This window comes from Rhinopithecus bieti, unplaced genomic scaffold, assembly GCF_001698545.2.
Source record: "Rhinopithecus bieti isolate Rb0 unplaced genomic scaffold, ASM169854v2 scaffold_11161, whole genome shotgun sequence".
Classification (NCBI taxonomy): domain Eukaryota; kingdom Metazoa; phylum Chordata; class Mammalia; order Primates; family Cercopithecidae; genus Rhinopithecus; species Rhinopithecus bieti.
Genome location: NW_016806937.1, coordinates 674,998 through 697,465, shown reverse-complemented (window position 1 = coordinate 697,465; position 22,468 = coordinate 674,998). Strand labels below are relative to the sequence as shown.

Here is a 22,468-nt window from a genome sequence, read left to right as displayed (position 1 = left end):
GTGGTGGCACACACCTGTGGTCCCAGCTACTTGGGAGGTTGAGGTGGGAGGATTGCTTGAAGCCAGGAGGTTGAGGCTGCAGTGAGCCATGATCACACCACTGCACTCCAGCCTTGGCAACAGAGCAAGACCCTGTCCCAGAAATAAAACAAAACAATAACAACAACTGCAAATACTCAGTAGCTCTATGTGTCACCATATGGAAGGATCATGAAGATATTATGTTAAAGGAAAAACAAAGTGTAGATTGGTATGGATCAGGATACCACTACTTTTGGTGGGGGAATGAGGGAAGTGGGAAGAGGCAACCTAACCATATACGTTTGTTTATGAACAGAATACATCTACTGGGAGACCACTATCTGTTTAGTACAGAAACGCAGAACCAGCCGGGTGCGGTGGCTCATGCCTGTAATCCCAGCACTTTGGGAGGTCGAGGTGGGCGGATCACCTGAAGTCAGGGGTTCGAGACCAGCCTGGGCAACATGGTGAAATTCCGTCTCTACTAAAAAGACAAAAATTATCCGGACGTGGTGGCACATGCCTGTAATCCCAGCTACTTAGGAGGCTGAAGCAGGGGAATTGCTTGAACTTGAGAGGCGGAGTTTGTAGTGAGCCAAGATCGTGCCACTGCACTCCAGCCAGGGAAACAGAGTGAGACTCTGTCTCAAAAAAAAAAAAAAAAAAAAAAAAGGAAAATAGGCCAGGCGCGGTGGCTCACGCCTGTTAATCCTAGCACTTTGGGAGGCCAAGGCAGGTGAATCACAAGGTCAGGAGATCAAGACCATCCTGGCTAACATGGTAAAATCCCGTCTCTACTAAAAATACAAAAAATTAGACGTGGTGGCATGCACCTGTAGTCCCAGCTACTCAGGAGGCTGAGGCAGGAGAATGGCGTGAATCCAGGAGGCGGAGCTTGCAGTGAGCTGAGATCCCACCACTGCACTCCAGCCTGGGCGACACAGCGAGACTCTGTTTCAAAAAAAAAAAAAAAAGAAAGAAAGAAAAAGAAAAAAGAAAATAAATGCAGAACCTGGCAGAATAGAGATGTGTTTCTGAACCAAACAGGTGGTGGTGGCTGCCTCTGAGAGGACTAGGGAGCTGAAGGCACACTCAGCTGGGAGAGAAACTTACACTGGAGGTGTTTTTTTTTTTAGCATTTGGATTATTTTTACCATATGCTTGTATTAACATTTTCAAAAAAAATAAAAAAAGTAAGCCAAAAAAAAAAAGAAAGATAAAAGAAAAGCAAAAATAAAATAAAATGTAACAATAATTCCAACATCCAGAAATAAGCCCTAGTAAGACTTTGACTCAGAATTTTCTATAGTTTTGGAATTAATTTCAAACTTAAAGAAAACTGGCAACAACAATAAAAAGATCTCTTTACTCACATGTGTGTCTGGCCACATCTGCTTTGTCATTCCTCTTTCCCCTCTCGCTCTCAACATATATGTAGATATATACAGTACACATATACATATACATATATATTTTCCTCTGAGCTATTTGAGAGTATGTTGCCCCTTTACTACTAAATACATCATTATATATTTCCTAAAGGCAAGGATATTAATTTATATAACCATAATACAGTTAACAATATCAGGAAATCTAACTTTGATACGATACTATCATCTAGTCTACAGACTTTACTTAAATTTCCACAATTGTCTCACTCATGGCCTATACAGCAACTTTTTTTCTGGTTCAGGATCTAACCCAGGAACAACAATTACATTTAGTTGTCCTGTGTTTTATTCTCTGTTCACGTGAAAACATTCCTCAGCTTTTCTTTTTCCTCATGACCTTGACAGGTTTCTTTTGTTTTTTTAAACAGAGATGGGGTTTCACCATGTTGCCCAGTCTGGTCTGGAACTGCTGGGCTCAAGCGATCTGCTCGCCTTGGCCTCCCAAAGTGCTGAGATTACAGGCATGAGCCACCAAGCCAGGCAGACCTTGACAGTTTTGAAGAGTATAGGCCAGTTATTATATAGAGTGCCCCTCAAGGTTTGCCTGATAAACTTTTTTGAGATTAGATACAACAGTTTCTGCATTTCTGTCAGCAACAGAAATGATGTTGTGTCCTCAGTCTGTCCTGCCGAGAGGTGTGTGATGTCAGCTTGTCCCATTACTACTGACATACATACATTTTTAAAACACAAAACAATTAGCTTGTATTAAACAAGCTACTTTGTAACCTCCCCAATCAAAGATTATGATCATCTTTATTTTTTAACATTCACTATTTTTAGTTTTATTTGTTTGTTTGTTTTTCTTTGAGATGGAGTCTTGCTCTGTCACCCAGGCTGGAGTTCAGTGGCATGATCTTGGCTCACTGCAACTTTTACCTCCCAGGTTCAAGCGATTCTCCTGCCTCAGCCTCTCGAGTAACTGGGACTACAGGTGCCCACCACCATGCCCGGCTAATTTTTGTATTTTTAGTAAAGATAAGGTTTCATCATGTTGTTCAGGCTGGTCTTGAACTCCTGACCTCAGGTGATTCACTCACCTTGGCCTCCCAAAGTGCTGGGATTACAGGAGCGAGTCACTGTGCCCAGCCAGTTTTGTTTTTGAATAGGTAATATAGTCATATGCTATAGTCGCTGGACTACAGGCATGTGCCACCACACCCAACTATTTTTTTCCCCTCCCTCCCTCCCTCCCTCCCTCGCTTCCTTCCTTCCTTCCTTCCTTCCTTCCTTCCTTCCTTCCTTCCTTCCTTCCTTCCTTTCTCCTCCTCCTCCTCCTTCTTCTTCTTTTTTTTTTTTTGTGGAAACAGTCTCACTACGTTGCCAAGGCTGGTCTCAAACTCCTGGGCTCAAGCAGTCCTCCCACCTCAGCCTCCCAAAGTGCTGGGATTACAGGTGTGAGCCACCGTACCTGACCAGCAGGCTCCTTTGATCCCTCTAGAAACAGTCAAGATTTCTTAGAGACCAGCCTAGTAGATGAGGTGGGACACTCCTTTGGGCTCAGAAAGCAAGGTCTGAGTTTCAAGTGATGCTGTAACCATCTTTCCATGGTGAATAGATATACTTCTACATCAGCATCTAAGGAAGCTCGTTTCACTCCTGTTTCAGGGAAGCCCAAGATCCACAGGTCAGAGGCAAATGGTGGGAGTGAGGGTCTGGGAGCGCCATGAGCAGGAGCTATAGACTGGGACCATAAGCCTAAGCCTGAGCAGGCCAGCGTTCCAGCCAGACTCTGGTACTAATCAGTCAGCTGGGTGACCCTGGGCAACTCACTCCTTTTTTCATCCTTCTTTCCTCATCTGTACAATAGGCATAATTCCACCACTACATTTATTTGTATTTTTCTTTTTTGGTTGTTTTTTTAGAGATAGGTCTTCACTCTGTTGCCAAGGCTGGAGTACAGTGGTGCCATCAGAGCTCACTGCAGCCTTGAACTCCTGGGCTCAAGCAGTCCCCCTGCCTCAGCCTCCTGAGTAGCTAGGACTATAGGTGCGTGTCATTGCACCTGGCTAATTTTTTTATTTTTTGTAGACATGGGGTCTCTCTATATTGTCTAGGCTTGTCTTGAATCCTGGGCTTGAACGATTCTCTTGCCTCGGTCTCCCAAAGCACTGGAATTACAGGCGTAAGCCACCATGCCCACCCAGCCAACATTTAGCTGTTTTGAGGAATAAATGAACTAATCTATAGGAAGCCCCTGGTGCTTAGCAGGCACTTAGTAAAAGTAACTACAACTTCCCATCCCAACAGGGAGGTAGAAATCACAGCCAGCAGGTGACCGTGGGGGCTCTCCCAGTACACACCCCTTTCAAAACCCACAGGACAGCAGCTCCGCCCACATCTGCTGGACTTGCTGAAAGGCATTGATTTTGATGACAATTTCACTTCCTTTGATGGTATCATTAGTACTTCTAGAAAGCCCAAAATACTGCCTTCCTTTGAGTCAGGGACTGTTCCCTAATAGCCCCTATTCCTTCAAACTATGAAACTGAAGGGAATGCTTTCTTTGGTCAGGGGTTTTACTGACTGTTCCTGGGGTGTGGGGTTCTTACCCCATGTGGGAGGCTATGAGACTCAGGAGTCATTCAGTCGTTCCCTTCATTCAAGAAATATTAATTGAGGGCCAGGCAGTCTTCCACCTAGGTACTTGGAATAGATACATCAGCAAACAAAACTGGTGAATATCCCTGGCCTTGTGGAATTTACATTCTCAGAGAGGGCAGGAGGAAATACAGTAAACATAACCAATCAATCATGCAATTTGTTAGATCATGCAGTTGTTTGTTAGAAGGTAATTAATGCTATGGGAAAAAGTACAAGTAAAGAGGCCCAGAAGTTGCTGGGGTAGGCAACACATGGTGTATACAATCAAATGGTCAGGGTGGGCTTCTTAGAGGAGATGCAAAGCCCTTCAGCAGCCCTGTGAAGTGGTGTCCATTTCACAGATGGTGCAATTGGGGCAGAGATGGGCTAAATAACTTGCCTGAGGTCAAACTGCAAGAAAGGGCAGGGCAAGGATTCTAGACCAGGCTGACTGGCTTGAGGCTGCATTTCACCAATTCCTTATATAAGAGCTGCAAGGAATCTGGGGATGAGGAAACTGAGGCTCAGAGAAAGAAAAGAAAGTTGCTAAAAGTCATGGAGCAGGAGGAAGTGTGGGGTTAGTGAATCTCCTCTCACGAGGGAGAGCGGTGCCCTAGCCTGGCATTCCCAAAAGGGAGAGGCTTTTAGATGATCCACAGAAAAACTTTTGTTGTTGTTGTTTTAAATAGTTTTAATTTATGTATATGAAAAGAAATTATAAATGCATTGAAAATAATTTCACAAAGATTAAGTGCTTAGGATGAATAATTTTTTTTTTTTTTCTTGAGACAGAGTTTCGCTCTTGTCTCCCAGGCTGGAGTGCAGTGGTGCGATCTCAGCTCACTGCAACCTCCACCTCCCAGGTTCAAGCGATTCTCCTGCCTCAGCCTCCTGAGTAGCTGGGATTACAGGCGTCTGCTACAACGCCCTGCTAATTTTTTGTATTTTTAGTAGAGACAGGGCTTTGCCACGTTGGGCAGGCTGGTCTTGAACTCCTGACCTCAGGTGATCTGCCTGCCTTGGCCTCTCAAAGTGCTGGAATTACAGGGGTAAGCCACAGTGCCTGGCCAGGATGAATAATTTTTAAGTGAGTTAATTTAATGAAGATAGTACTAAATAAACTATAGCACAGGTAGAACATAGTTATGGCAAAATTCAGAGGACAGTGCTTCATGCTGCAGTTTGGAATGTTTTGCCTTCAGTCTGTTATAGAACCAACAAGTTCGTATGTCCATGGTACAGTAACAGAAAAATACACTAAGACAGCAGGGTTTGCAGCAGAGAAAGTTTTTGCAGAGCACCACATAAGGAGATAGAAGAAGACTCAAATCCATCTCTCCAAGGAGTGCTGGGCTGGGATATTTTTTGAGGCAGAGTCTCACTTTGTCACCCAGGCTGGGGTTTTTAAGAGGATCATGGCAGGTGAGGGGCTGGAAAATTGAGGCCATTGATTGGTTGGGGTAAGAGGAATGAAATCATCAGGATGCGGAAACTGGGTTTTTTGGTATGTCAGCTTCTCATGGTGTCCTTCTGACCAGCTGATGTCAGTGGAGTCCTTCAGAACAGCTGACGTCAGTAGTTTCACTGTTACGCAGGACTTGAAAGACTATCTCAAATGGAAAACAATGTTTCACAATGTTCATGTTGTTATCTACAGAGCAGTTAAGGGGTGGCAGGGTTTATGTCATTCAAGGGCAAGAGGCAGTGAGTGACCATGAGGAAGGAGGCCAGGGAGCAAGGTGACCTGGTGATTAATGCTGAATGTCCTGAAAGCTTGGTTTAGTTTCACTTCCCTCCCTCCCTTGTCAGCTGATTAATTTTGTAAACTTTATAGGGATGGTTTCAAATCATAGCTTCCTCTGGGGCCAGAGAAGGAGATTTTTGGAAGTGCCTGGAAACTCAGCCTCCTTGTTCAAGGATCCCATGTTGTCGTCACCACAAGCTTCCCCACAAACTGTCCCTGCCTCATTGCCTGCACCTGTGGGAACCAGCCCTTTTTATGGACAATTTTATCTTCAAAGTGCTTTTGGTTTGTTAATTGCCCGGTGCAGCCCTGCCAAGGATGGTGGTTTGCACCAAGCCCACTAAAGAACCCAAACATCCCTGATGGGTTGATGTGAACAGCGTGGGGTAGACCTTGCCAGGCTGTCTCGGCAAGGCATGGCTCTGAGTTAGAGAAGCCTGGGAGAGAATCCCAACTCTACCACTTTAATTCATCTCTGGGAGCCTCAATTAATTATTATTATTATTTTTTGAGACAAGGTCTCACTCTGTCACCCAGGCTGGAGTGCAGTAGTGCAATCGTGGTTCACTGCAACCTTGACATCCTGGGCTCAAGTGATCCTCCTGCCTCAGCCTCCCAAGCAGCTGGGACTACAGGTGTGCACCACTATACTGGCTAATTAAAAAAAATTTTTTTTTGGTAGATTCTGGGTCTCACTATATTGTCCAGGCTGGTCTTGAACTTCTGGGCTCAAACAATCCTCCAGCCTCAGCCTCCCAAAGTGTTAGGATTACAGTAATCTTTTTAAACCTATGAAATGGGGATGATAATAGAATTGTCAGGAAGACTCGATGTAAGAAATGGCTGTTGCTGCCTTTCACATCTAAGTGTCACATCCTCCACATGGCATTCAGTGTTCGGTACCATCTCTCCTTTAGCCTCCAGAACATTCTATATGTTCCTCTTGTATAACACAGATCAGTTGCCCACCTTGTATTGGGGTGAACTGTGTCCCTGTCACACCTTGAGGGTGAGGTTTATGGCTAAGACATCATTATATCTCTCTCAGTAGGAAGCCCAGGGCTTGGCATGAAGTTCAGTAAGTGTTTGCGTGCCTGAGAGGCAGCTCATGTAGTAAACAAAACAAGAGCAAGGGCCCTAAAGCCCCACTCTGTGGGTTCAATCCCTGGTTCTGTCCTTCATTGTCAGGGGATCTTAAGCAAGATACTTAATCTCTTCCTGCCTCAGAGTCTGGACCTGTAAAATGGGGGTAATTAATAATAGCACCTACAACATCAAGTTGTTGCGAGGATTAAATAAGTCAACATGGTTAAAGTGCTTATAACAGTAGCTGCTGTGGGATGAGAGCCATACAGTCGTTGGCTGTTATTTATTGTAACCAGCATCTAGCACAGGGCCTTTTGCCAGATGTAGCCCCTGTAAACTTTGTAAAGCTGACCTAAAAGACTAAACCCCTATCCCATCCTCTCTCCATGCATACACATACTTTGCAGGTTTATGAAATTCTACCATTTCTTTTTTCCTTTTCCTTCCTTCCTTCCTTCCTTCCTTCCTTCCTTCCTTCCTTCCTTCCTTCCTTCCTTCCTTCTTTCCTTCTTTTCTTTTTTTTTTTTTGGAGATGGAGTGTGTTACTCTGTCACCCAGGCTGGAGTGGCAGAGGTGAGATCATGGCTTACTGCAGCCTTGACCTCCTGAGTTCAAGCGGTTCTCCCACCTCAGCCTCCTGTGTAGCTGAGGTCACAGGTGCACATCACCATTTCTGGCTGATTTTTTATTTTTCATAGAGATGGGGTCTCACTACATTGCCCAGGCTGGTTTTGAACTCCTGGACTTGAGCAACCCTCCTGCCTTGGCCTCCCAAAGTGCTGAGATTACAGGCATGAGCCACCGCACCTGACCTGAAATTCTACCATTCCTAATTCATTCTTTGGAGTTAAGATAATGTACTTATTAAAATGCAATTGTTGTCACCTTCACATATTAGTTGAACAGTTCCTGCATAAAAGGCTTTGTGCAGAAATAATATGTGGCCTTAAAAAAATGAGGATGCTCTCCAAAGCATATGAAATGAAAAAAGAAAAATATAAAACCGTGCATGTAGTATTCTATCATTTATGGAGTACACAAAAGCTAGGTAAGGCATATGTTTAAGAAGAGAGGACTTATCTGTGTAACCACAGACCATCTGTGGAAGGAGACCCAGGGAACTACATCAGTGGGGCATCTCCAGGGAGAGGATTTTGGTGGTGAGGACTGGGATGGGAGGGGGACTTTCTTTCATTGTACACATTATGTCCTTTTTAAAGTAAATATACTTTTGTTTCTTGTAGGGATGGGGTTTTCCCACGTTGCCCAGGCTGGTCTCGAACTCCTGGGCTCAAGTAATCCACCCATCTCGACCTCCCAAACTGCTGGGATTATAGGTGTGAAGCCACCATGCCTGGCCTTAAAGTAAATATCCCAGTACCTTGGGAGGCTGAGGAGGATGGATCACCTGAGGTCAGGAGTTTGAAACCAGCTTGGCCAACATGGTGAAACCCCATCTCTACTAAAAACACAAAAATTAGCCAGGTGTGGTAGCGGGCATCTGTAATCCCAGCTACTCGGGAGGCTAAGGCAAGAGAATCACTTGAACCTGGGAGGTGGAGGTTGCAGTGAGCTGAGATAATGCCACTGCACTCCAGCCTGGGTGACAGAGGCACTGTCTCAGAAAAAAAAAAAAAAAAAAGTAAATATACATTTTATTGTGATAAAATATATATAACATAAATTTTACCATTTTAACCACTTTAAAGTATGCAATTCAGTGGCATTAAGCCACAAAGTTGTGCTTGAGAGGCAGCTCATGTAGTAAACAAAACAAGAGCAAGGGCCCTAAAGCCCCACTCTGTGGGTTCAATCCCCGGTTCTGTCCTTCATTGTCAGGGGATCTTAAGCAAGATATTTAATCTCTTCCTGCCTCAGAGTCCGGACCTGTAAAATGGGGGTGACCATCACCATTATTTCCAGAACTTTTTCATCATCCCCAACAGAAACTCTGTACCTATTACACGATAACTCCCCATTTCCTCCTCCCCCCAGCCCTTGGTAACCTCTATCCTACTTTCTGCTTCTAGGAATTTGACTAGGTACCTCACATAAGTGGAATCATACAGTATTTGTCTTTTTGTGGGTGGCTTATTTCACTTAACATAATATCTTCAAGGTTCATCCATATTATAGCAGGGGTCGGAACTTCATTCCTTTTCATGGTTGAATAATATTCCATTGTATGTACTGACCACGTTTTGTTTCTTTTGTTGATGGACACTTGGGTTGCTTCTACCTTTAGGCTGGAAGCATTATCACGAATAATGCTGTTGTGAGCATTGATGCAAGTGTTTTTTTTGAGTCCTTGTTTTCGTTTCTTTTGGGTATATATGTAGGAGTGGAATTGCTGGATCATATGGTAATTCTGTTTAATCTTTGAGGACTTGTCCTGTTTTCCACAGCACCATTTTACAGTTCCCCCAGCAATGTACAAAGATTGAATTCCAATTTCTCCACATCCTCATGTATGTGCTTTTATACCTTTTAATTTGGTATATCAAAGTATTACCTATTCAAATAAGAAATTAAAGAAATACTTTTAAAAGGCTCTGGGCTAAAGAGCTCAGGTGGGTGAGTGGAAGGTGAAAGACACCAGTGATAAAAAGCAGCCCTGTTCAGAAGGAGCACATGACTAGGAGTCAAGAGAACTGACTTAGCCTTGACTCTGCATTGATTGGTTGCATTCTTACATTCCCCTCTAAGACTCAGTTTCCCCAGGGGTCAAAGGAAAGGGCTGGATCAGGTGCTCCTGAGTTCCCTTCCTGCTCCATTAACTGAGGACCCCACATAAATAGGTCAGAAGGGAAGTGTGGACAACATCCTCTCCAAGTGGGTGCATACTCTTGGCTTGCATCCCCCCACCTCCTTTCCTCACTGGCTTCCAGTTGGCTTAAGCAATGCAGGAGACAAAGGTGGGAGGAGAAGGAGGTTGAGATTTTCAGTGCTTGTTTCCTTCTTACACTGCTGCCTCCAGCAGCTCCAGCCAGGTGCCCTCTCACTGGGTTTCTGAGACAGAGTTTCCTTATTCCTTTAGGCCTAGGGGTGGTGTGTTCATTTGCTTGGGCTGCCCTAACAAAGTACTACAAACTGAGCAGCTTAAACAACAGAAATGTATTTTCTCATAGTCCTAGAGGCTACAACACCAAGATCAAGGTGTTGGCAGAGTTGGTTCCCTCAGATGCCGTGAGAAAGAATTTGTTCCACGCCTCTCCTGGCTTCTGGTGGTTTGCTGGCCATCCTTGGCATTGCTTGGCTGGTAGAAGCATCATCCTGATCTCTGTCTTCATCTTCATGTACTACCCTCCCTGTGTGTGTGTCTCATGTCCAAATATCCCCTTTTTATAAGGACACCAGTCATATTGGATAATGCATTTGATTATGACACCCTACTTTGATTTTCTCTGCAAAGCCCCTGTCTCTAAACAAGCTCACATTCTGTGGATAAGGAAACTGTGGTGTATATATATACATACATACGGATAAGTTTCCTTATCCACAGATATATATGATATATATCATACATATATCATATATATATGATGGAATACTACTCAGCCATGAAAAGGAATGAATTAATGGCATTCACAATAACCTGGATGAGATTGGTGACTATTATAATTGAAGCAACTCAGGAATGGAAAACCAAACATCGTATGTTCTCACTCATAAGTGGGAGCTAAGCTATGAGGATGCAAACGCATAAGAATGACACCATGAACTTTGGGGACTCAGGGGAAAAGAGTGGGAAGGAAGTGAGGGTAAAAGACTACAAATTGGTGCAGCGTATCCTGCTCGGGTGATGGGTGCACAAAAATCTCACGAATCACCACTAAAGAACTTACTTATGTAACCAAACACCACCTGTTCCCCAGTAGCCTTTGGAAATAATTTTTTTTTTTTTTTTTGAAGCGGAGTCTCGCTCTGTCGCCGCTGGACTGGGCAAGTGGGCCGGATCTCAGCTCAGCTGACAAGGCTCCGCTCCCGGGTTTACGCATTCCTCTCGCGTTTTTTTTTTTCCTGCCACAGACATTCTTTTTTGGCTCCTGATCTGTAAAGCTGGACGAACAGGCGCCAAGCCACCCTCGCCCGGCTAGCTTTCTGGTATTCTTTTAGTAGAGACGGGGTTTCACCCGCGTCAGCCAGGATAGTCTCAACTCCTGACCGTGCGTGATCCACCCCCGTCTCCGCGCTCCCAAAGTGCTGGGATTACAGGCTTGAGGCCACCGCGCCCAGGCCCAGAAAATAAAATTTTTAAAAAAAATTTAAAATGCAGTTTTTGTTTCATTGGTATCTATGCCTAAAAAACATACTGCCAAGTCTTGCTTGTTTCTTTTTTTCTCCAATAAAAAGAAATTTACGTATAAAAAAAAAAAAAAAAAAAAAAAAAAAAAAAACAAGCTCACATTCTGAGATACTGAGTCACCCCAAAACAGGTGGTCCCAGCTTCCCCTTTTGCCTGTTTATCCTGTGTGGTGTCCCAAATCCTACTCTCCATTTCACGTCTTCACAGTCACAGGTGAGCACGCCTTCTGCAGGTGAGCATGCCTTCTGCAGGTGGGCACACTTTCTGTAGGTAAGCACGCCTTCTGCAGGTTAGCACACCTTCTGCAGGTGAGCACGCCTTCTGCAGGTAAGCACGCCTTTTCTGTGTTGTGCGGGAATCCATCAAGCCTCATCACCTCGGCCAGTTCACTTTTGTCGATGGATTTGTCATTTAAGACCTAGTCAACCACATTGGGAAGGTCCAGAAGACATGCTTTTTCCAGTCCTGTCAGAAATAAATCTGTGAGAGGAACCCCCACATCCTTAAGAAGCTCTGTGAGGCCAGGCATGGTGGCTCACGCCTATAATCTCAACACTTTGGGAGGAGGCCGAGGTGGGCAGATGTCTTGAGTCCAGGATATGAGACCAGCCTGGGCAACATGGCAAAACCCATGTCTACAAAAAAATACAAAAATTCTGGGTGTGGTGGCACACACACTTGTAGTTCTAGCTACTCAGGAGGCTGAGATGGGAGGATCACTTGTGCCTGGGAGGTTGAGGTTGCAGTGAGCCGTGATAGTGCCACTGCAATCCCGCCTGGGTGACAGAGCGAGACCCTGTCTTAAAAACAAAAACAAAAAAGGCAGCAGTACTGTGATTTCTCTGTAGGCCAGAACTTAACAGTGGGAACTGCAGTCACTGAATTAGGAAACCTAAATCCAATGGGAGTAATTGGATTTCAGGATGGCAGGGCTAAGTGGTAGCATGTAACTGCCAAGGACGAGCTGGGCATAGTTGCTGCTGCTGAAAGAAAAGAGAATCTGGGGACCCCAAACTCACTACACTGGAGGGAAGTTAAGTTTGGGAACTGAGTCATGCAAGAAACTGCCTTTTTTGTTCCCAAATAGATAACTGTAATTTCGCATGCTTACTTTATCTTATGTAAAATGGAGTTACTGAACACCAGAAAATGCATCACTGACTTTTCCCCTACTCCCTCTTTCCACATAAAAAAAAGTATCGATTCACTGAGCGCTAATCAGAGCCTCACAAAAATGTAACCACTTGGCTTCATTGCCTACTCTCTCTCCTTTTTTATTTCCCTTCCTCTCCTTGAGGAAGAGGAGAGGAAGGTCTTTCCCCTTTAAATATCAAAGGGGATAATGCTGCTTCCCCTTTAAGTATCAAAGTTCCTAAAATCTTCTTTGGAACAAGCACAGGTCTTAGATCCTACTGTGACTTGTGTTTCTTTTTCCCAGTCACATCCTTGACCTTGGCAAAATAAACCTCTAGTCAATTGCCCCGCCCAAAAAAAAAGAAAAAAAAAAAAAGGGAGGGAGCGCTGATCTTTGTTTCTCAGTGTCTTCCTCTGGAGAGTTCTACAGTGTTGGCACAGCCCTGATCTCTGTGTTACCTCTTGTTTGCACCTGGGAGCTGAGGCTGGTAGAGGGAAAGGGAGACTTTTTGGGTGTAGGGAGCCAGAGGAGGTTCTCATGACATGTCCACATCTGCTTTAGGGTTCTGTTTCTCTCGGAGCTGGCCCCTTAAGGAAGATGTGATGCTAAAGTGTGCCCAGGTTGATAAAGAAACTAGGAATTGCATTCCCCAGGATCCCATGAAGGGGCCACATGGGGGTTTCAGCATCGAGGAGGCTTGGAGGGAAGATGATATATCTTCAAATACCCGAGAAGCTGACAGGGGCAGAGTGATGAAGCCAATCCGTTTCCACAGACTGATAATGTGGCTCATTATAACTTGGGCATTTCTGAGAATTTCTTTTCCAGAGACAGGGTCTTGTTCTGTTACCCAGGCTGGAGTGCAGTGGTGCGATCATAGTTCACTGCAGCCGCGACCTCCTGGGCTCTAGTGATCCTCCCACCTCAGCCTCCCGAGTAGCTGGGACTACAGGTGTATGGTACCATGCCCAGCTAATTTTTTTGTATTTTTTTTGTAGAGACAGAGTCTTGCTCTATTGTCCAGGATGGTCTCAACCTGGGAACTGCATTGAAATGTAATGGCTTCCATGTGAGATGTGAGCCACCCGCACACAGGAAGTATTTAAACAGGGGCAGGATGGCGATTCTCACCTTGGGCAGAAGCCTGGGCTGGTGATCTCTCTGGCCCCTTCCTACTTGGAAATGCCATGAATGTGGAAATGGAACTTGGAGTTTCCTTTAGTCTTCCATGTCCCCTGAGGACATGATGTTCAGATTCACAAAGCTGCATATTGCTTTCAGCTATAGGAGTTTGTACCAAAGTAGAAAAACTCAAACCTTCCAGAGCAGGTGCTCCAGAGGTTGGCTTCCCGCTCAAATAGGTAGTTACTAAAGCTGAGTCAAGGCTGAGCCAGCGTCTGATGCTAGTCACACCCAGGAATGCAGGGGGCTATAAAGAGCACACTTCTTGGAAAATGGAACAGACTCCAGCTATCAGCTTTGATCTGAACCCAGGACAGGATGGGCCAGAAGCTGGTTCCTCTGCCCCTTGAGACCTGGGCTTACTGCATCCAGGTGTGGCCTCCTCTAATTTCAGAATCATTTGAAGACTTCTTAGCTCAGCTCTTTGTTGCTCTGGCAAAGCAGGCTTGTCATTGTTAGCACATCTCGGGTCACACCTTCCCATCAATTTCATTTACTACTGTGGGTTTGGCAGGTGGAGATGAAAGTGGGAGGAGTTTTTCATAGATCCTAACAATGAAAAGATTAAGAAGAGTAGGTTGGTAGATTGAAAACAATCACAACTAATGTAAATTATATAGTCATTTCAAAATCAGAAGCTTATGCCTGGCCAGGCATGGTGGTTCACATCTGCAATCCTAGCACTTTGGGAGGCCGAGACAGGTGGATCACTTGAGGTCAGGAGTTCAAGACCAGCCTGGCCAACAGGGCGAAACCTGGTCTCTACTAAAAATACAAAAATTAGCCCAGTGTGGTGGCGCACACCTGTAATCCCAACTACTCGGGAGGCTGAGGCAGGAGAATTGCTTGAACCTGGGAGGTAGAGGTGTGGAGGTTGCAGTGAGCTGAGATTGTGCCAATGCACTCCAGTGTGGGTGACAGAGCGAGACTCTGTCTAAAAAGGAAAAAAAGAAGCTTATGCAAAAGCCAGAGAATGTTAGAAAAGTAACAACCATATCAACAAAAATTAATCAAAATGCTTTGAGTGAATTGTCTGGTAAAACTATTACGGTATTTGGATTCCAGTGGGTCAAATCTTTCTGAGTTTCCTAAAAGTAATTGACTGAATAAATCTTTGGATGACTAAGGATGCGATGCTTTATTGTTATTTATAAAAACATGAAGTCCTGATCCTCATATGTGTGCAAATGGTGATCACTCTCCCATGGCTTCCCTTCTTTGCTTCTGCAGTCTCCGGCTCACTCATGTTGCCTAGAATCTTAAGGATGCCTAGAACCTAAGGATACTTATAGTAATAATATGCTATAATATTATTAACCAAACTACACTCTCCAGATTTCACCAATTTTCTCACTAATGTCCTTTTTCTGTTCCAGGATCCAGTCCAGGATTGTACCCAGGATTGCATTTAGTGAATGTCAGGTTATCTACATGATATAGAGGTGGTAAATGGTGCAAAACAAGAAAAAGAAACATCACTTCTCAATGCTTATTAGTGCAAAACCATATAATCTATTCTGTACTTTTCAATGGGGAGAAGTTATATAGGTGAATCCTACAGGCTGGGATAGATAGAGCAGGGTGATGTGAGAGACTAGGGGTGCAGGGCAGTCCTCTCTGAGGAAGGGAGTGTTGAGCTGAGATCTGATTGTAAGAGCCAGGTTTGAAACAATCTAGGGGCAGAGCATTCCAGGTGGAGAGAATTGTAAGGTGGTATAGTAGGTCCTGCCAAATGAGTTATTCAAGATGTGAATACTGATTTATTGGAATAGGCAATCATTCATTCACCAAATATTTAAAGAGCACCCGCTAGTGCCAGGAACTGTTGAAGGTGCTTGGATGACGTTAGGCTAGAATGTTTCTTGTCGGGGAAGCCAGGCCAGGGAAGCGTGAGAGGAGGGATAGGCTGATGTTAAGCTAGGATGTAGAGCTGGGAGGGATGCTTAGTGAGAATTCTGAGTTCAATCAAAGTTAGGAGGGCCTGCAGAGCCATCTGAGTTCCACTGGGGACGGGCAGGAGTCAGGGGTGGATGCCTGAGTCTTGATTCTCAGATGAGCGGAGAAGCCTAGGCTGGAGCTTGAGGACATCTGGAACCTGGAGTAGGAGGTGCTTAGTTTCAGGTTGAGATTGGTGCAGAAGGCTCAGACCCCAACCCTTCACAGCTAGACTTGAAAAGATTTGGGGTAAAACATTTCAGGCGGATTCCAGGTGTAGGGAACTGCAAGTGCCAAGGCCAGGAGGTGAGACCAAATTTGATATGTTGGAATGATTTCCAGACACAGGAGTTTGGATTTTATTCCATGTGTAATGGGAAGCCACTGGAGAATTTCATATATGGGACTGACATGATTTTATTTTTAAAAATTAACCTATTTTCTTGAGATAGTCTCACTCTGATGCCCAGAATGGAGTGCAATGGTGTGATCATGGCTTACTGCAGCCTTGACCCCCTGGGCCCAAGTCATCCTCCCACTTCAGCCTCACAAGTAGCTGGGGCTACAGGTGAGCACCACCCCACCCAGCTAATTGTTTTGTATTTTTTGTAGAGATAGAGTTTTACCCTGTTTTCCAGGCTGGCCTCGAACTCCTGGGTTCAAGCAATCCACCCACCTTGGCCTCTTAAAGTGCTGGGATTACAGGTGTAAGCCATCACGCTTGGCCATTTTTTTATTTAAAAACATTTTAAATCACTTTTCTTGAGGCATAATTTACAAATAACAAAATACAGTCACTTTAAATGTACAGTTTGGTGAGTTTTGACAAATATATCCAGCTACGTAACCACCACCACAATCAAAATACAGATAGAGCCTTCTTATCACCCTAAAAAGTTCTCCTCACAATTGATTCTCCTATTACTACCCCAATCTCCAGCCTTAGGCAAGAGATCCTGCAGTTCCTTTGCCCAGCTTCCTGGAGTTACCATCTTGCATAACCATGTATGTTTGTCAAAACCGAGAAATTAACATTGCTACAGTGTCAGGAACCAAACTATCAGCTCTAATCAGATTTCACCAATTTTCTCATTAATGTCCTTTTTTCTGCTCCAGGATCCATTCCAGGAGTGCACCCAGGATTGTATTTAGTAATCATGTCTCTTTAATCTCTTCTGATCAGTGACAGTTTCTCAGACTTTCTTCATTTTTCACGAACGTGGCAGTTTTGGGGCAAACTGGTCAGGTGTTTTGTAGAATGTCCTTCGATTTGGGTTTAGCTGATGTTTTCTTATGATTAGAATTTACAGATTTGGGGAAGAAAACCACAGAGATGACGTGCCCTTCTCATCCCAACATATCAGGGAGTATTTGATACCAAATTCTATCGCTGGTGATGTTAACCTAGGTCACTTGGTTAAAATGGTGTCTGCCAGGTTCCCTCCTATGAAGTCACTATTTTTCCCTTTCCATAATCTACTTTTTGGAATCAAGTCGTGAAGTACAGCCCATCTATAAATGGGAGGAGAGTTAAGCTTCACCTCCAGAGTGGGGGAAGTACACATATACTATTTGGAGTTATTTATTCATAGAGAAAGCTTCTTTTTTTTTGAGAGGGGGGTCTCATTCTGTCACCCAGGCTGGAGTGCAGTGGTGCAATCTCAGCTCACTGTAACCTATGCCTCCCAAGCTTGAGCAATCCTCCTGCCTCAGCCTCCTGAGTAGCTGAGACCACAGGCATGTGCCACCACACCCAGCTAATTTTTGTATTTTTGGTAGAGACAGAATCTTGCCATGTTACCAGGCTGGTCATGAACTCCTGAGCTCAAGCAATCTGCCTGCCTCAGCCTCCCAAAGTGCTAGGATTACAGGCATGGGCCACGGTGCTTGGCAGAGGAAGCTTTTTTTTTTTTTTTTTAAATAGGGGAAATAACAGCATATTTGTATTTTGCTGGAAGTGATCCAAAAGGGAACAAAACACTTGTGAGAGTTTTTTTGGTTTATTCAGTAAGTGTTGAAAATATTTTCACACCAGGACTTTTCTCATTTATAAAAACCTTAATAATATACTTTATTTAGCACAATATATACAAAATATTATGATTTCAAAATATGATCAACATAAAAATATCAGTCAGATATTTGAAATTCTTATTTTATGTGAATTCTTGCAGATCTGTCTTGTATTTTATGCTTACAGCTTATTTCAGTGAACTAGCCACATTTCAAGTTCTCAATGGCCATATGACTCAGGCTACCATATTGGAGAGCACAGCTCTAGACCTTTTTGAAACCAGTGCAGGGCAGGCCGGGATCTTGGTGAGTGTGCACTTCATTCTCCAGTCTCCAGTCTCTCAACTCTACCATCTTTGATGTATTTCTGTGACCACAATTCCTGAAAGTTCATGTTGAGGAAGCATCTTGATAGTGACATTTTGTTTTTTTGTTTTGTAGTTAAAACAGTATTTTTACTTTATTTTTCTCTATTTTATTTTTTAATTTTAAAAAATTTTGTGAGTGCCTAGATGTATATATTTATGGGGTATGTGAGATGCTGAGATACTGGCATGCAATGTGAAATAAGCACATCCTGGAGAAAGGGGTATCCATCCCCTCAAGCATTTCTCCTTTGAATTACAAACAATCTAGTTACACTCTAAGTTATTTCAAAATGTGCAATTAAGTTATTATTGACTACAGTCACCCTGCTGTGCTATCAAATACTGGTCTTATTCATTCTTTCTATTTTTTTGGTACCCATTCACCATCCCCACCTCCCCCTGGATATCTAAATTCTGAAGTGCCATTTTTGGATACTGATAAAGCTGAGAGCTAGCTACCTAAGTACCTTAAATTGTGACAACAATTTGTCTCCCTTTCCCAGCACAGTGATTTCACAGTCATGTTTTCTTTCTGTGTTTTCTTCATAGTGCCTTTCACGCTGCTCCCTGATCTTCTTCTGTTCTTACCTTTGAACTTTTAAAAATTGAACTTCTCATTATGAAATAATTATAGACTCACAAGCAATTGTAAGAAATAATATAGAGAGACCTCAAGTCTCTTTACCCATTTTCCTCTAATGGTTACATCTTGCAAAATGTTATTTTCTCTCTTTTTAAAATAAAGATATTTGGCTGCTTTGTGAAGGCAAAGTGGGAGCAGAGAGACTGTTGGGAGGTGACTGTGACTGGGTAGAGATTTGGACCAGGAGAGAGCAAGAGAAGATGCTGGACCATGCTGCCATTCTGGGGGAGAGGCGGAGGTGAGCTGTAGCCACATGACCCTCACAGGAAACACTGATGCTTAACTCCAAAAAGAACCTTCTTCACCAAGGCCAAGTCAAAAGCACAGTCTGTGTAACAGTCAGTTTCCAGCAGGAAAGAGGGGGTACAACGTGTTTACAGTTTAGGGGAGGAAAAACAATTTGCCCTTCACCTTTCTGAGTTCTTAGCTGGGACCCCTGCTAGTATTTGCAACAAAAGACAGATTAACAAGAGAAAAACAAGATTGTATTAACATGTATATATCACATGTGCATGGGAGACAGCCAGGGAATGAGTAATTCTCAAAGAGGTTATTTAGAATTCCAGCTTATATAGTATCTCTGACAAAAGACAATACATTTTTAGAGAAGTGATAAGACAAAAAGGACCTTGAGTCTCTAAGGGATCGCAAATTGTAGGAAGGCAAATATACAAGAAACTAATGGTAGATAAAGACTGGTTAGAAAAATTTGTTAGGAAGATTCCTCTGGTCTAATAAGGCCCTGAAGACATCTTCATTAATCCACCTTTGTCCTTCCCAGTAGGAAGGGGAGGAGGGACACCTATGTCCTGCTTTAGGCAAATAGAGGCAAACAGAAAGCTTTTCTTATATCTACTTCTTCTCAGCTGCTTTCAGCTCAAAATAATCCTCATGCCAAATGGTATATTTGGTGTGGAAGAGCCTGCTACCTTTCAACAGAACCAGAGTTTAATGAAGGGACAATTTACAGAGGTGTGAGCAGGATTAGGGACATTCAGGAGAGATGATGAGGCACCTAGAGACTAGCACGGTGGGAACTGTCACTGTCCCTAACCCTGAAGGAAGGAGAGAGAGAGGTGGCATTATAGGGCCCAGGGAAAGTTGGAGTAGAGGTTGAGGAACTACCTGGTAGAAGCAGTGGTGGTAGGTAGAGGAATATAACCACTGCCAAAATTACACCCAGCAGCGGGAGAGGAATCAATTTTCTGACCTTTCTCCTCTCCCATCATCTGATTACCTGATGGTGCAAGGAAACGGGCTATGAAATCTGCCACGGTTGGCCTTCTTAGCATAGACCAGGACAGAGGAGAGAGAGGATGGATCTGGAGAGGTGAATGGAAAATAACAGAATACAATTTCAAAACTCTACAGTGGGGAGCTTTAGAAACAGTTCCTTTATCTGTACAGGGCACATTCTTTTTTTTTTTTTTTTTTTTTTTTAGATGGGGGGCAGGGGCCCCCCCCACTTCAACCTCCAACTCCTGGGATCCAGCGATTCTCCTACTTCAGCCTCCCGAGTAGCTGGGATTACAGGTACGTGCCACAACACCCAGCTAATTTTTGTATTTTTAGTAGAGACTGGCTTTCACCATGTCGGCCAGGCTGGTCTGGAACTCCTGACCTTGTGATCCACCCGCCTTGGCCTCCCTGTACAGGACACATTCTAGATGTGCAGTGATTCCATTTTAATGTAAGTGCTTCTCTCTTAGTCTCATTTTCAGCAACTTTTTCCAAGATTATTTACAGGCTTGATCTATAAGCATCTAGGAAACACTGTGGACCCTGGCCTCACCTGGGGGTGGAGCAAGGGCCTGAGAGGAGGGCTGCACGATGCTTTGAGGGATAGGGGATCCTGGACACTGGGATGTGTGGCCTCTCCAGGGATTTTCGAGCCCATGAAAATGTCAGAGAATCCACCATAACAAGAGGCCATTGGGAGCTTGGCCAAGGGTATCGTGTGATTGGATATCTCAAGGTTGCTTGTGACAAGCATGAAACTAGAGGTCCAAGATCCTCTGCCCCTTTTCTGGCACCACTAGGTATCCAGGGTTCTGATGGGTCTCTGAGGGTGGGGGTGGGAGGTAACTAACACTGATTTCGGTGGCTTTTCCTACCACTTCCGTGGGATATGTGTGTGTGTGGGGGGTGGAATTTGGGCTTGAATTCGTTTCTGATCCATAAATTGGAGATAATAATATTACCTTCTTCACATGATTATTGGGAAGATTGAGATGATCATATAAGTAAATAATTTGCAGTCTGGCATGTAGGAAGTGCTCAACATATGTTAGCTATTAGTAGCAGTTGTAGCTTTTCCTCCTGTCTACTGACTGGAAGGTACTGTTTCTGTTTTTCATATGACACATTGCAAAGTGATTTTGAACATATGATTCTTAATTTCATTTCTTGCAAGTGTGAAATGAGCTGACAGAAGAGACCAACATGGAGAGCTTCACCCCCACGGCCCACAGCAGACACATCACAGAGTTACCAGGAATTCCAGAAAGGAAGTCAAGTGATGAAAGACTAAAGGACGGGAAGCCTGGGAGGACTGCTTCCTAAGGGAAGCTGGGTGGAAAGTTCTCACGGAGTCCAGCCCTGTTCCGCCTGCTCTGTCCCGGGGGTCTCTCAGCCCCTGTCCCTTTGCGAATTGAGGAGCGGTCCTAATTCCCAGTTGCCTTAAAGAGTTTGGGGAAACTGAAGACTGAGGTCCTTTATAGGCAGGTTCTGGATCAAGAGGGGTGGGGAGAGGCCCTGGATTTGGATTCCTGAAATCCACAGACAACCCTACCCTTACACTACTTTATTTTAAAGGTTTTGTTTTGTTTTAAATTACAAAAGTAAAACAAGCATGCTGAAAAATAGCATAAACATATACAGTGCATAGGCCGGGCTCAGTGGCTCATGCCTGTAATCTCAGCACTTTGGGAGACCGAGGCAGGTGGATCATGAGGTCAGGAATTCAAGACCAACCTGGCCAAGATGGTCAAACCCTGTCTCTACCAAAAATACAAAAATTAGCCAGACATGGTGGCAGGCATCTGTAATCCCAGGCAGGAGAATTGCTTGAACCCAGGGGGCGGAGGTTGCAGTGAGCCAAGATCGTGCCACTGCACTGCACTCCAGCCTGGGCGACAGAGTGATACTCCATCTCAGCAACAAAACAAAACAAACAAACAAACAAAAACATATACAGTGCATAAAGAAAAAGGCAGAAGTCCTTCTCCAGGTGGCCTCCCTGACCAAGTCTGCTCTTCAAGGTGGGCCCTGCAGCTGCTGGAATCTCCTGTGCTAGGGAGCCCTCCATGCTGCCTCCCTCCAGGCCTTTAATCCAGTCTTGAGGTGCCTGAATCTGTTTTTTACACCTGCACACCCTCTAGTGGGGGTGCTTTGCAAACTCAATGTGAGGACAAGAAGACGGAGTGGCAGGTGGCAGGTGTTGCCTAAGGCACCCTCCCATCGGGCTCCCCCGCCCTTGGAAATTAGGATCTTCAATTTTGGTCCTGACCAAGTCCCACTAAAACTTGGCTACTAGTTTGGTTTTCCAATCCCAGGGCCAAAAGGAAACTGGGAGCAATGCTACCTACTGGCAAAAGAAAAAAGATCAAATTTGTTAGAACAGTGACCCTAAGTAGTCAAAGGCAGTGCTTTCACCTAGAGGTAATGATAATAACCACTTCTGGGAGCCCTTACTGAAGGCCAGGCTTTGCTTTAAGAATGAGGACTGCTAATATTTCTCTTTTCTAGATGAGGATGCTGGTGCTCAGGGAGGTTTACTGCAGGAGGCAGGAAAGTGCAGTGGTGAAGAGGTCAGGCTCTGTGGTCTGATCACCTGGTCAGCCATCCTGGTTCTGCCGCTTATCAGCTGTGTGACCTCAGGCTTACATCATGGAGTCTCCCATACTTGGTTTCCCCTCTAGTAAAACAGGGATGATGACTTTAAGGGATGACATCTTTAAGGATGGGTTTAAAGAATTGAGATACTTGTTTTCTTATGTTAA

General features: G+C 44.2%; 1 long non-coding RNA gene across 1 annotated transcript in view; it reads left to right on the top strand.

Annotated features, from left to right (window-relative positions):
• The window catches only part of LOC108533844 (uncharacterized), a 30,430-nt gene extending 9,009 nt beyond the window's left edge, over nucleotides 1-21,421 (top strand). Inside the window, exons 2-4 of the long non-coding RNA XR_001886829.1 lie at nucleotides 17,644-17,762; nucleotides 18,570-18,705; nucleotides 20,881-21,421. This is a non-coding gene — a long non-coding RNA (uncharacterized LOC108533844). The remainder of the gene's footprint in view (nucleotides 1-17,643; nucleotides 17,763-18,569; nucleotides 18,706-20,880) is intronic.
• The last annotated feature ends 1,047 nt before the right edge of the window (nucleotides 21,422-22,468 follow it).